This window comes from Salmo salar, chromosome ssa27 (genome assembly GCF_905237065.1).
Source record: "Salmo salar chromosome ssa27, Ssal_v3.1, whole genome shotgun sequence".
In the NCBI taxonomy this organism is placed as follows: Eukaryota; Metazoa; Chordata; class Actinopteri; order Salmoniformes; family Salmonidae; genus Salmo; species Salmo salar.
In genome coordinates this window covers 40,857,756-40,872,755 of record NC_059468.1, presented here as the reverse complement: position 1 = coordinate 40,872,755, position 15,000 = coordinate 40,857,756, and the positions used below count along the sequence as shown (strand labels likewise).

At 47.0% G+C, this 15,000-nt stretch overlaps 1 protein-coding gene across 1 annotated transcript in view; it reads right to left on the bottom strand.

The window, feature by feature from the left end:
• LOC106589097 (regulating synaptic membrane exocytosis protein 3) overlaps positions 1-15,000 on the bottom strand; it is an 84,490-nt gene that overhangs the window by 47,600 nt on the left and 21,890 nt on the right. The window lies entirely within an intron of this gene.

Below are 15,000 nucleotides of genomic sequence, written 5' to 3'. Positions count from 1 at the left end.
CTCTCTGCCTCCTCTCTCTCTCTGTCTCCTCTCGCTCTCTCCGCTCCTCTCTCCCTGCTCCTCTCTCTCTGCTCCTCTCTCTCTCTCTGCTCCTCTCTCTCTCTCTGCTCCTCTCTCTCTCTCTTTGCTCCTCTCTCTCTCTCCACTCCTCTCTCTCTCTGCTCCTCTCTCTCGCTGTCTCTCTCTCTCCGCTCCTCTCTCTCTGCTCCTCTCTCTCTGCTCCTCTCTCTCTCTGTCTCTCTCTCTGTCTCTCTCTCTCTCCGCCTCCTCTCTCTCTCTCTGCTCCTCTCTCTCTCTCTGCTCCTCTCTCTCGCTGTCTCTCTCTCTCTGTCTCTCGCTCTCTCTCTCCGCCTCCTCTCTCTCTCTGCTCCTCTCTCTCCCTCTGCTCCTCTCTCTTTCTCTGCTTCTCTGCTCCTCTCTTTCTCTCTGCTCCTCTCTCTCTGTCTCTCTCTCTCTCTCCACTCCTCTCTCTCTCCGCTCCTCTCTCTCTCTGTCTCTCTCTCTCTTCGCTCCTCTCTCTCTGCTCCTCTCTCTCTCTCTTTCTCTCTGCCTCCTCTCTCTCTCTGTCTCCTCTCGCTCTCTCCGCTCCTCTCTCCCTGCTCCTCTCTCTCTGCTCCTCTCTCTCTCTCTGCTCCTCTCTCTCTCTCTGCTCCTCTCTCTCTCCGCTCCTCTCTCTCTGTCTCTCTCTCCGCTCCTCTCTCTCTGTCTCTCTCTCTCTCTGTCTCTCTCACTCCCTCTATCTCCTCTCTCTCTCTGCTCCTCTCTCTCGCTCCGCTCCTCTCTCTCTGCTCCTCTCTCTCTCCGCTCCTCTCTCTCTCTGCTCCTCTCTCCCTGCTCCTGTCTCTCTCCTTCCTTCTCTTCCCTCTGTCTCTGAAGAACAGTTCAACTAGTGGCTGATTTAACACTCACACTTGACTTTTCATACTCCTCGTAGTTGGATGGGAATTATCCTGTCATTATGTTCAATATGATAATAAACTACATTAATCAATCTGACTCCATCATTCTGTGAATAAATACAACAGGACCTGTACATCTCTGGAGGAATCTAGTCAAGGTAGAGCCTTCCATCACCTCTCAGCATGACTAGAATCAACATGTGTCTAACTTGCACCGTTATGCAATTTTTAAGAGATATTAAGAGTTATTAAGATATATTAAGAGATATTAAGAGATATTAAGAGATATTATATTAAGAGATATTATATTAAGAGATATTATATTAAGATATATTAAGAGATATTATATTAAGATATATTATATTAAGAGATATTAAGAGATATTAAGAGATATTAAGATATATTATATTAAGAGATATTATATTAAGAGATATTATATTAAGATATATTATATTAAGATATATTAAGAGATATTATATTAAGATATATTATATTAAGAGATATTAAGAGATATTATATTAAGATATATTATATTAAGAGATATTAAGAGATATTAAGAGATATTAAGATATATAAAGAGATATTATATTAAGACATATTATATTAAGATATATTAAGAGATATTAACATTTCTTTGCACTTTGCTAGTAAAAACAGTAGACAAGAAAAGCCAGCCATTCAGGCAGCCAGTCAGGCCCAGCCAGCCATTCAGCCAGTCAGTTCAGCCATTCAGCCAGTCAGCCAGTCAGTCAGCCAGTCAGCCAGTCAGCCAGTCAGTCAGCCAGTCAGCCAGCCAGCCAGTCAGTCAGCCATTCAGCCAGTCAGCCAGTCAGTCAGCCAGTCAGCCAGTCAGCCAGCCAGCCAGTCAGTCAGCCATTCAGCCAGTCAGCCAGTCAGTCAGCCAGTCAGCCAGTCAGCCAGCCAGCCAGTCAGTCAGCCAGTCAGCCAGCCAGTCAGTCAGCCAGCCAGTCAGTCAGCCAGTCAGCCAGTCAGCCAGTCAGTCAGCCAGTCAGCCAGCCAGTCAGCCAGCCAGCCATTCAGCCAGTCATGCAGCCAGTCAGCCAGTCAGCCAGTCAGCCAGTCAGCAGCAGTCAGCCATTCAGCCAGTCAGCCAGCCAGCCAGCCTTTCAGCCAGCCAGTCAGTCAGCCAGTCAGCCATTCAGCCAGTCAGCCATTCAGCCATTCAGCCATTCAGCCAGCCAGCCATTCAGTCAGCCAGTCAGCCAGCCAGTCAGTCAGTCAGTCAGTCAGCCAGCCAGTCAGCCATTCAGCCAGCCAGCCATTCAGCCAGCCAGTCAGCCAGTCAGTCAGTCAGCCAGCCAGTCAGCCATTCAGCCAGCCAGCCAGCCAGCCAGTCTCATTCTTCACTACAGCTCTGACTTAGCTGACAGCTACTTAACTGAGGACAAATATACAGTCGTGGCCAAAAGTTTTGAGAATGACACAAATGTTAATTTCCACAAAGTCTGCTGCTTCAGTGTCTTTAGATATTTTTGTCAGATGTTACTATGGAATACTGAAGTTTAGTTACAAGCATTTCATAAGTGTCAAAGGCTTTTATTGACAATTACATGAAGTTGATGGAAAGAGTCAATATTTGCAGTGTTGACCCTTCTTTTTCAAGACCTCTGCAATCCGCCTTGGCATGCTGTCAATTAACTTCTGGGCCACATCCTGACTGATGGCAGCCCATTCTTGCATAATCAATGCACGGAGTCTGTCAGAATTTGTGGGTTTTGTTTGTCCACCCGCCTTTTGAGGATTGACCACAAGTTCTCAATGGGATTAAGGTCTGGGGAGTTTCCTGGCAATGGACCCAAAATATCGATGTTTTGTTTCCCGAGCCACTTAGTTATCACTTTTGCCTTATGGCAAGGTGCTCCATCATGCTGGAAAAGGCATTGTTCGTCACCAAACTGTTCCTGGATGGTTGGGAGAAGTTGCTCTCGGAGGATGTATTGGTACCATTCTTTATTCATGGCTGTGTTCTTAGGCAAAATTGTGAGTGAGCTCACTCCCTTGGCTGAGAAGCAACCCCACACATGAAAGGTCTCAGGATGCTTTACTGTTGGCATGACACAGGACTGATGGTAGCACACACCTTGTCTTCTCCGGAACAAGCTTTTTTGCAGAATATCAGTCTGTCCCTGATGTTTTTCCTGGAGAGATGTGGCTTCTTTGCTGCCCTTCTTAACACCAGGCCATCCTCAAAGTCTTTGCCTCACTGTGCGTGCAGATGCACTCACACCTGCATGCTGCCATTCCTGAGCAAGCTCTGTACTGGTGGTGCCCCGATCCTGCAGCTGAATCAACTTTAGGAGACGGTCCTGGCACTTGCTGGACTTTCTTGGGCGCCCTGAAGCCTTCTTCACAACAATTGAACCGCTCTCCTTGAAGTTCTTGATGATCCGATAAATGGTTGATTTAGGTGCAATCTTACTGGCAGCAATATCCTTGCCTGTGAAGCCCTTTTTGTGCGAAGCAATGATGACGGCACGTGTTTCCTTGCAGGTAACCATGGTTGACAGAGGAAGAACAATGATTCCAAGCACCACCCTCCTTTTGAAGCTTCCTGTCTGTTATTCGAACTCAATCAGCATGACTGAGTGATCTCCAGCCTTGTCCTCATCAACACTCACACCTGTGTCAACGAGAGAATCACTGACATGATGTCAGCTGGTCCTTTTCTGGTAGGGCTGAAATGCAGTGGAAATGTTTTTTTTTGGGGGGGGGGGATTCAGTTCGTTTGCATGGCAAAGAGGGACTTTGCAATTATTTGCAATTCATCTGATCACTCTTCATAACATTCTGGAGTATATGCAAAATTGCCATCATACAAACTGAGGCAGCAGACTTTGTAAAAATTAATATTTGTGTCATTCTGAAAACTTTTGGCTATGACTGTACTTACTATGAGTGAGATGGTTGTCCTGAAGATGACGATGCAGTATGTTGTTCTTGATAAAAGTGTCTGCTAAATTACTAACATCCTAAATTTGATCGATCGGGCGAATCAGGAAACAGCCCCAGGGTGCTACTTGGTCTGACCCACCCCATCAACCAATCAATGAATCTGTCACTGGGAGCCTGTACAGCAACGCTCAAACTGATTGGTTTGTTATGAATGACACACCTAGCGACAGCCTGGAAGAGAGAGAAATACCACAGAGCTTTATCAAAATGGCCTCACTAATGAAACATGATGGACGAGAGTGGAAATGGGCCTTGGTTGTTTCTGTCTTTATGCCCCCCCTCCGTGTAACCTTTATTTAACCAGGTAGGCTAGTTGAGAACAAGTCCTTTATTTAACCAGGTAGGCTAGTTGAGAACAAGTCCTTTATTTAACCAGGTAGGCCAGTTGAGAACAAGTTCTCATTTACAACTGCGACCTGGCCAAGATAAAGCAAAGCAATTCGACACATACAACAACACAGAGTTACACATGGAATAAACAAAACATACAGTCAATAATACAGTAGAACAAAAGAAAACAAAAAGTATATATATAGTGAGTGCAAATGAGGTAAGTTAATAAGGCAATAAATAGGCCATGGTGGCGAAGTAATTACAATATAGCAATTAAACACTGGAATGGTAGATGTGCAGAAGATGAATGTGCAAGTAGAGATACTGGGGTGCAAAGGAGCAAGATAAATAAATAAATACAGTATGGGGATGAGGTAGATGGATGGGCTGTTTACAGATGGGCTATGTACAGGTACAGTGATCTGTGAGCTGCTCTGACAGCTGGTGCTTAAAGCTAGTGAGGGAGATATGAGTCTCCAGCTTCAGTGATTTTTGCAGTTCGTTCCAGTCATTGGCAGCAGAGAACTGGAAGGAAAGGCAGCCAAAGGAGGAATTGGCTTTGGGGGTGACCAGTGAGATATACCTGCTGGAGCGCATGCTACGAGTGGGTGCTGCTATGGTGACCAGTGAACTGAGATAAGGCGGGGCTTTACCTAGCAGAGACTTGTAGATAACCTGTAGCCAGTGGGTTTGGCGACGAGTATGAAGCGAGGGCCAACCAACGAGAGCATACAGGTCGCAATGGTGGGTAGTGTATGGGGCTTTGGTGACAAAACGGATGGCACTGTGATAGACTGCATCCAGTTTGTTGAGTAGAGTGTTGGAGGCTATTTTATAGATGTCGAGGATCGGTAGGATGGTCAGTTTTACGAGGGTGTGTTTGGCAGCATGAGTGAAGGAGGCTTTGTTGCGAAATAGGAAGCCGATTCCAGATTTAATTTTGGATTGGAGATGCTTAATGTGAGTCTGGAAGGAGAGTTTACAGTCTAACCAGACACCCAGGTATTTGTAGTTGTCCACGTATTCTAAGTCAGAGCCGTCCAGAGTAGTGATGCTGGACGGGCGAGCAGGTGCGGGCAGTGATCGATTGAATAGCATGCATTTCGTTTTACCTGCGTTTAAGAGCAGTTGGAGGCCACGGAAGGAGAGTTGTATGGCATTGAAGTTCGTCTGGAGGTTAGTTAACACAGTGTCAAAAGAGGGGCCAGAAGTATACAGAATGGTGTCGTCTGTGTAGAGGTGGATCAGAGAATCACCAGCAGCAAGGGCAACATCATTGATGTATACAGAGAAGAGAGTCGGCCCGAGAATTGAACCCTGTGGTACACCCATAGAGACTGCCAGAGGTCCGGACAACAGGCCCTCTGATTTGACACACTGAACTCTATCAGAGAAGTAGTTGGTAAACCAGGCGAGGCAATAATTTGAGAAACCAAAGCTGTCGAGTCTGCAAATAAGAATATGGTGATTGACAGAGTCGAAAGCCTTGGCCAGGTCGATGAATACGGCTGCACAGTAATGTCTCTAATCGATGGCGGTTATGATGTCGTTTAGGACCTTGAGCGTAGCTGAGGTGCACCCGTGACCAGCTCGGAAAGCAGATTGCACAGCGGAGAAGGTACGGTGGGATTCGAAATGGTCGGTGATCTGTTTGCTTTCGAAAACCTTAGAAAGACAGGGTAGGATAGATATAGGTCTGTAACAGTTTGGGTCTAGAGTGTCTCCCCTTTTGAAGAGGGGGATGACCGCGGCAACTTTCCAATCTTTGGGAATCTCAGACGATACGAAAGAGAGGTTGAACAGGCTAGTAATAGGGGTTGCAACAATTTCGGCAGATAATTTTAGAAAGAGAGGGTCCAGATCGTCTAGCCCGGCTGATTTGTATGAGTCCAGATTTTGCAGCTCTTTCAGAACATCAGCTATCTGGATTTGGGTGAAGGAGAAACGGTGGGGACTTTGGCAGGTTGCTGTGGAGGGTCCCGGGCAGTTGACCAGGGTAGGGGTAGCCAGGTGGAAAGCATGGCCAGTCGTAGAGAAATGCTTATTGAAATGTATCAGTGGTAATAGTGTTTCCTAGCCTCAGTGCAGTGGGCAGCTGGGAGGAGGTGCTCTTATTCTCCATGGACTTTACAGTGTCCCAGAACTTTTTTGAGTTTGTACTACAGGATGCACATTTCTGTTTGAAAAAGATAGCTTTAGCTTTTCGAACTGCATGTGTATACTTGTTCCTAACTTCCCTGAAAAGTTGCATATCACAGGGGCTATTCGATGCTAATGCAGAACGCCACAGGATGTTTTTGTGCTGGTCAAGGGCAGACAGGTCTGGAGTGACAGCACCTCTCCACCATATGGTCACTGTGTCAGAGCTGGCAGACACAGAGGTAAGCCTCTCTTTCTTTCCTTTTCATCATCTCTCTCCTTTTCCCAAATCTACTGCTTTCCGACACTCCCCTCACCTCCCTTCTCACCCACTCTTCTTGCCTCCCTCCCTATCTCCCCCTCACCTCTTACCTCCCTCCCTCCCCTATCTCTCTCTCATTTACATTTACATCTTAGTAATTTAGCAGATGCTCTTATCCAGAGCAACTTACAGTAGTGAATGCATACATACATTTCATTTCATAAATTTTCATTTGATTTTTTTCCGTACTGGCCCCCCGTGGGAATCGAACCCACAACCCTGGCATTGCAAACACCATGCTCTACCAACTGAGCCACAGGGAAGGCACCTCCTCCCACTCTCCCCCTTACCTCCCTCCCTCCCCTATCTCTCTCCTTACTCTGTCCCTCCCTATCTCACCCTTTTACACTCCTCTACTCTTATCTATCTTCTTCTTCTTTCTTCCCCTTACCTCTGTCCCTCCCTCCCCTATCTCTCTCTCCCCCTCACGCACTCCTCTTACCTCCCTCCCTCCCCTATCTCTCTCTCCCCCTCACCCACTCCTCTTACCTCCCTCCCTCCCCTATCTCTCTCTCCCTCTTACCTCCCTCCCTCCCCTATCTCTCTCTCCCCCTTACCTCCCTCCCTCCCTCCCCTATCTCTCTCCGTCTACTTGTGTAACTAACGTAGCATTGCTACCCACATTCACTAAACACAGTTCTGGTATTGTAACTAGCAGGAGTAAAACATGACATGTGACTGAATGTGATGTGATGTGATCTGAATACACTTCAGTGGCTTTGTGCTCGATGTTCATCAGAAGGTGTGAAGGCTGATGAAGGTTAGTGTAACTTCTCCTCTTCTCCACTCCAGACACACAGGTGACTCCCATGCCAACCCACGGGACAGGAAAGGTTACAGAGCGACCCCACTAACCTCACAATCCACCCTCTCGCCACACACCGTAAATCCCTGCATGGGGGACGATAGCGCTGAAAAACCTACTTTAGAAGAGAACTCAGGGGATGAAAGCATGGAGCCGACTGAGTGTTGGACTGGTTACCGAAAAGTTGCATGATGGAACCCCCTGAACAAGGCAGTTAACCCACTGTTCCTAGGACGTCATTGAAAATAAGAATTGGTTCTTAACTGACTTGCCTGGTTAAATAAATGTAAAAATTAAAATAAATAAAAAATAAAAGTGAAGCTAACAGAGTCAGGAGGTCTGGAGACAGACTGAGGTAGAGACTGGGGGGAGACAAGACAGACTGAGGTAGAGACTGGGGGGAGACAAGACAGACTGAGGTAGAGACTGGGGGGAGACAAGACAGACTGAGGTAGAGACTGGGGGAGACAAGACAGACTGAGGAGACTGGGGAGACAAGACAGACTGAGGTAGAGACTGGGGGGAGAAAGACAGACTGAGGTAGAGACTGGGGGAGAAGACTGAGGTAGAGACTGGGGGAGACTGGGGGAGACAAGACAGACTGAGGTAGAGACTGGGGGGAGACTGGTGGAGACTAGGGGGAGACTGGGGGGAGACAAGACAGACTGAGGTAGAGACTGGGGGAGACTGGGAGACTGGGGGGAGACAAGACAGACTGAGGTAGAGACTGGGGGGAGACTGGGGGGAGACAAGACAGACTGAGGTAGAGACTGGGGGGAGACTGGTGGAGACTAGGGGGAGACTGGTGGGAGAGATGTGAGACTAGGGGGAGAGATGTGAGACTAGGGGGAGAGAGGGTTGAGACTAGGGGGGAGAGAGGGTAGAGACTAGGGGGAGAGAGGGTTGAGACTGGGGGGAGAGAGGGTTGAGACTAGAGGGAGAGATGTGAGACTAGGGGGAGAGATGTGAGACTAGAGGGAGAGATGTGAGACTAGGGGGAGAGATGTGAGACTAGAGGGAGAGATGTGAGAATGGGGGAGAGAGGGTTGAGAGAGTTGAGAGGGTTGAGACTGGTTGAGATTGGGGGAGAGAAGGTTGAGACTTTGGAAATGGTAGGTAACAACACATCCTCCAAGCTGATCCTCAACACAGGGGCCCCTCAGGGGTGCGTGCTCAGCCCCCTCCTGTACTCCTTGTTCACCCATGACTGCACAGCCAGGCACAACTCCAACACCATAATTAAATTTGCCAATGACACAACATTGGTAGGCCTGATCACCGACAACAACGAGACAGCCTATAAGGAGGAGGTCAGAGACATGGCCATGTGGTGTAAGGACAACAACCTCTACCTCAACGTGATCAAGACAAAGGAGATGATTCTGGACTACAGGAAAAGGAGGACCAAGCAAGCCCCAAATCTCATCGACGGGGCTGCAGTGGAGCAGGTTGAGAGCTTCAAGTTCCTTGGTGTCCACATCACCAACAAACTAACATGGTCCAAATACACCAAGATGGTCGTGAAGAGGGAACGACAACACCTATCCCCCCTCAGGAGACTGAAAAGATTTGGCATGGGTCGTCAGATCCTCAAAGATTCTACAGCTGCACCATCGAGAGCATCCTGACCGGTTGCATCACTGCCTGGTATGACAACTGCTTGGCCTCCGACCGCAAGGCACTACAGAGGGTAGTGTACGGCCCAGTACATCACTGGGGCCAAGCTACCTGCCATCCAGGACCTATATACCAGGCGGTGTCAGAGGAAGGCCCTAGAAATTGTCAAAGACTCCAGCCACCCTAGTCATAGACTGATCTCTCTGCTACCGCACAGCAAGCAGTACCGGAGTGCCAAGTCTAGGTCCAAGAGGCTTCTAAACAGCTTCTACCCCCCCAAGCAATAATACTCCTGAACAGCTAATCAAATGGCTACCCAGACTATTTGCATTGTGCCCCCCCCCCCACGCTGCTGCTACTCTCTGTGTTATTATCTATGCATAGTCACTTTACCTCCACCTGCATGTACATATTACCTCAATTGTGCCACCGCACATTGACTCTGTATCGGTACCCCCTGTATATAGCCTCCACATTGACTCTGTACCAGTACCCCCCTGTATATAGCATCCACATTGACTCTGTACCAGTACCCCCCTGTATATAGCCTCCACATTGACTCTGTACCGAAACACCCTGTATATAGCCTCCACATTGACTCTGTACCAGTACTCCCTGTATATAGCCTCCACATTGACTCTGTATCGTTACCCCCTGTATATAGCCTCCACATCGACTCTGTACCAGTACTCCCTGTATATAGCCTCCACATTGACTCTGTATCGTTACCCCCTGTATATAGCATCCACATTGACTCTGAACCGGTACCACCTGTATATAGCCTCCACATTGACTCTGTACCGGTACCCCCTGTATATAGCCTACATTGACTCTGTACTGGTACCCCATGTATATAGCCTCCACATTGACTCTGTACCGGTACCTCCATGTATATAGCCTCCACATTGACTCTGTACCGGTACCCCCTGTATATAGCCTCCTCATTGACTCTGTACCGTAATACCCTGTATATAGCCTCCACATTGACTCTGTACCGGTACCCCCTGTATATAGCCGCCACATTGACTCTGTACCGATACCCCCTGTATATAGCCTCCACATTGACTCTGTACCGGTATCCCCTGTATATAGCCTCCACATTGACTCTGTACCGATACCCCCTGTATATAGCCTCCACATTGACTCTGTACCGTAACACCCTGTATATAGCCTCCACATTGACTCTGTATCGGTACCCCCTGTATATAGCCTCCACATTGACTCTGTAACGAAACACCCTGTAAATAGCCTCCACATCGACTCTGTACCAGTACCCCCTGTATATAGCCTCCACATTGACTCTGTATAGTTACCCCAAGTATATAGCCTCCACATTGACTCTGATCCGGTACCACCTGTATATAGCCTCCACATTGACTCTGTACCGGTACCCCCTGTATATAGCCTCCACATTGACTCTGTACTGGTACCCCATGTATATAGCCTCCACATTGACTCTGTACCGGTACCTCCATGTATATAGCCTCCACATTGACTCTGTACAGGTACCCCCTGTATATAACCTCCACATTGACTCTGTAATGGTACCACCCTGTATATAGCCTCCACATTGACTCTGTACCGTAACACCCTGTATATACCCTCCACATTGACTCTGTACCGTAATACCCTGTATATAGCCTCCACATTGACTCTGTACCGGTACCCCCTGTATATAGCCTCCTCATTGACTCTGTACCGGTACCCCCTGTATATAGCCTCCACATTGACTCTGTACCGGTACCCCCTGTATATAGCCTCCACATTGACTCTGTACCGGTACCCCCTGTATATAGCCTCCACATTGACTCTGTACCGGTACCCCCTGTATATAGTCTCCACATTGACTCTGTACCGGTACCCCCATGTATATAGCCTCCACATTGACTCGGTACCAGTACCCCCTGTATATAGCCTCCACATTGAATCTGTACTGGTACCCCATGTATATAGCCTCCACATTGACTCTGTACAGGTAAACCCTGTATATAACCTCCACATTGACTCTGTACCGGTACCACCCTGTATATAGCCTCCATATTGACTCTGTAGCGGTACCCCCTGTATATAGCCTCCACATTGACTCTGTACCGTAACACCCTGTATATAGCCTCCACATTCACTCTGTACCGGTACCACCCTGTATATAGCCTCCACATTGACTCTGTACCGTAATACCCTGTATATAGCCTCCTTATTGACTCTGTACCGGTACCCCCTGTATATAGCCTCCATATTGACTCTGTACCAGTACCCCCTGTATATAGCCTCCACATTGACTCTGTACCGGTACCCCCTGTATATAGCCTCCACATTGACTCTGTACCGGTACCCCCATGTATATAGCCTCCACATTGACTTTGTACCGGTACCCCCTGTATATAGCCTCCACATTGACTCTGTACCGGTACCCCCTGTATATAGCCTCCACATTGACTCTGTACCGGTACCCCCTGTATATATCCTCCACATTGACTCTGTACCGGTACCCCCATGTATATAGCCTCCACATTGACTCTGTACCGTAACACCCTGTATATAGCCTCCACATTGACTCTGTACAGGTACCCCCTGTATATAGCCTCCACATTGGCTCTGTACCGGCACCCCCCTGAATATAGCCTCCACATTGCCTCTGTACCGTAACACCCTGTATATAGCCTCCACATTGGCTCTGTACCGGCACCACCCTGTATATAGCCTCCACATTGACTCTGTACCGGTACACCCCTGTATATAGCCTCCACATTGACTCTGTACCGGTACCCCCTGTATATAGCCTCCACATTGACTCTGTACCGTAACACCCTGTATATAGCCTCCACATTGACTCTGTAGCGGTACCCCCTGTATATAGCCTCCACATTGACTCTGTACCGTAACACCCTGTATATAGCCTCCACATTCACTCTGTACCGGTACCACCCTGTATATAGCCTCCACATTGACTCTGTACCGTAATACCCTGTATATAGCCTCCTTATTGACTCTGTACCGTAACACCCTGTATATAGCCTCCACATTGACTCTGTACCGGTACCCCCTGTATATAGCCTCCATATTGACTCTGTACCAGTACCCCCTGTACATAGCCTCCACATTGACTCTGTACCGGTACCCCCATGTATATAGCCTCCACATTGACTTTGTACCGGTACCCCCTGTATATAGCCTCCACATTGGCTCTGTACCGGTACCCCCTGTATATAGCCTCCACATTGACTCTGTACCGTAACACCCTGTATATAGCCTCCACATTGACTCTGTACCGTAACACCCTGTATATAGTCTCCAGATTGTTATTTTACTGCTGCTCTTTAATATTTTTTTTTTAGGTATTTTCTTAAAACTTCATTGTTGTTTAAAACCTGTTTAGGATAGGGGGCAGTATTTTCACGGCCGGATAAAAAACATACCCGATTTAAACTGGTTACTACTCTTACCCAGAAACGAGTTTTGGATAGAAAACACCCTAAAGTTTCTAAAACTGTTTGAATGGTGTCTCTTACTGTAACTACCGCGCCTCTACTGTAACTACCGCGCCTCTACTGTAACTACCGCGTCTTGAAGACTTGTATTAGTGTTGCAGATGTGGATCTGTGAAACTCACTCCTCAACCTGAAGGTTTGCCCCTTGAATGGCTTTTTTAATAGGAGCATGGTGTGCCACAGGACGGTGGTCACGGGGGTTTTCCAGGCAGAGTTCCAGAGTTTAAGTCTTGTATCAGGGGGAACCGGTACTCGCTAAGCAAGCTGGACTCTCCAGTTGCTCTCAGCTCAACAGCTGGTGTTGCTGAGGAATGAGTTTAGGGGTGAACATAGCAGATGGGGGGAATCTGTGAAACTCACTCATCAGCCTGCGCAATTGTAGAAGGCCTTTTTCAATTGCGTGGTGTGTTGGAACTCTTCAGGATGCCGGGCCACGTGAGTTTGAGGCAGAGGTCCAGAGTTCGAGTCTTGGTATGAGCTGAACCAGGGAAAAGCTGTACTCACTGAGCAAGCAGCTTGTTGTCTTTTACATGAGCTTCCTTATCTAATCCCTATGGGCTTTAGCTAAGTGGGCTAACACAGTCTTGTAACATGTTGGAGCCCTAGGTCCGGTTTCCCCGATAGCGATAGATCTTAGGTTTATGAGTGTTTAAAACCTCTTAGGAACCCCTTAACCTGTCTGGGCTAGGGGGCAGTATTTTCACGGCCGGATAAAAAACATACCCGATTTAAACTGGTTACTACTCTTTCCCAGAAATGAGATAGCATATAATTTGTAGATTTGGATAGAGAACACTGAAGTTTCTAAAACTGTTTGAATGGTGTCTGTGAGTATAACAGAACTCATATGGCAGGCAAAAACCTGAGAAGATTCCAATCAGGAAGTGGACTGTCAGAGAATTGTAGTTCTTCTTTTGATTCTCTATCGAAACTACAGTATCTGTTGGTTTACGTTACACTTTCTAAGGCTTCCATTGGCTCTCTAAAGCCTTCAGAAAGCGGATAGAGGCGTCTCCTGTCTCTGGGCAGAGTATAGTAGCTCAGTTTCTCAGTGGTCTGCCTGGTGACAAAGAGATTGGATATGCGCGTTCCCGCGAGCATGCTGTTTTTTCTTTTCCTCTTTGAATGAATACACTATTGTCCGGTTGGAATATTATCGCTACTTCACGAGAAAAATACCATAAAAATTGATTTTAAACAGCGCTTGACATGCTTCTTAGTACGGTAATGGAACATTTGGAATTTTTTTGTCTCGAAATCCGCTCGCGCGTTACCCTTTGGATAGTGACCTGAACACACGAACAAAACGGAGGTATTTGGACATAACTATGGATTATTTGGAACAAAAACAACATTTCTTGTGGAAGTAGCAGTCCTGGGAGTGCATTCTGACGAAGGTCAGCAAAGGTAATACAATTTTTCTCATAGTAATTCTGAGTTTAGTGAGCTCCGAACTTGGCGGGTGTCAAAATAGCTCGCCGTGATGGCGAGCTATGCACTCAGAATATTGAAAAATGTGCTTTCGCCGAAAAGCTATTTTAAAATCGGACACAGCGATTGCATAAAGGAGTTCTGTATCTATAATACTTAAAATAATTGTTATGTATTTTGTGAACGTTTATGATGAGTAATTTTGTACATTCACCCGAAGTTTTTGGTGGGAATACATGTTCTGAACATCACACGCCAATGTAAAAAGCTGTTTTTGGATATAAATATGAACTTGATTGAACAAAACATACATGTATTGTGTAACATGATGTCCTAGGAGTGTCATCTGATGAAGATCATCAAAGGTTAGTGCTTCATTTAGCTGTGTTTTGGGTTTTATTGACATGTATGCTAGCTTGAAAAATGGCTGTGTGATTATTTTGGTCTATGTACTCTCCTAACATAATCTAATGTTTTGCTTTTGCTGTAAAGCTTGTTTGAAATCGGACAATGTGGTTAGATTAACGAGAGTCTTATCTTTAAAATGGTGTAAAATAGTTGATTGTTTGAGAAAATTGAATTTTGGTATTTTAGTAGTTTTTGTATTTCGCGCCGTGCGATTCCATTGTCTGTTGGCTAGGGGTCCCGCTAGCGGTATGCCTGTCCACAACAGGCTTGTAATTAAACATTTCACTGTAAGGTCTATTACATCTGTTCTTGTCTTCCCTCTCTTCTCCTCCCTATCTTCTCCTCTCTACTCTTCTCCTCCCTCTCTTCACCTCCCTCTCTTCTCTCAATTGTTCTCCTCCCTCTCTTCGACCACCCTCTCTTCTCCTCTCCACTGTTCCCCTCCCTCTCTTCTCCTCTCTACTGTTCTCCTCCCTCTCTTCTCCCCCTCTCCTCCTCCCTCTCTTCTCCTCTCTACTCTTCTCCTCCCTCTCATCTCCTCTCTCTCTTCACCTCCCTCTCTTCTCCTCTCTACTGTTCTCCTCC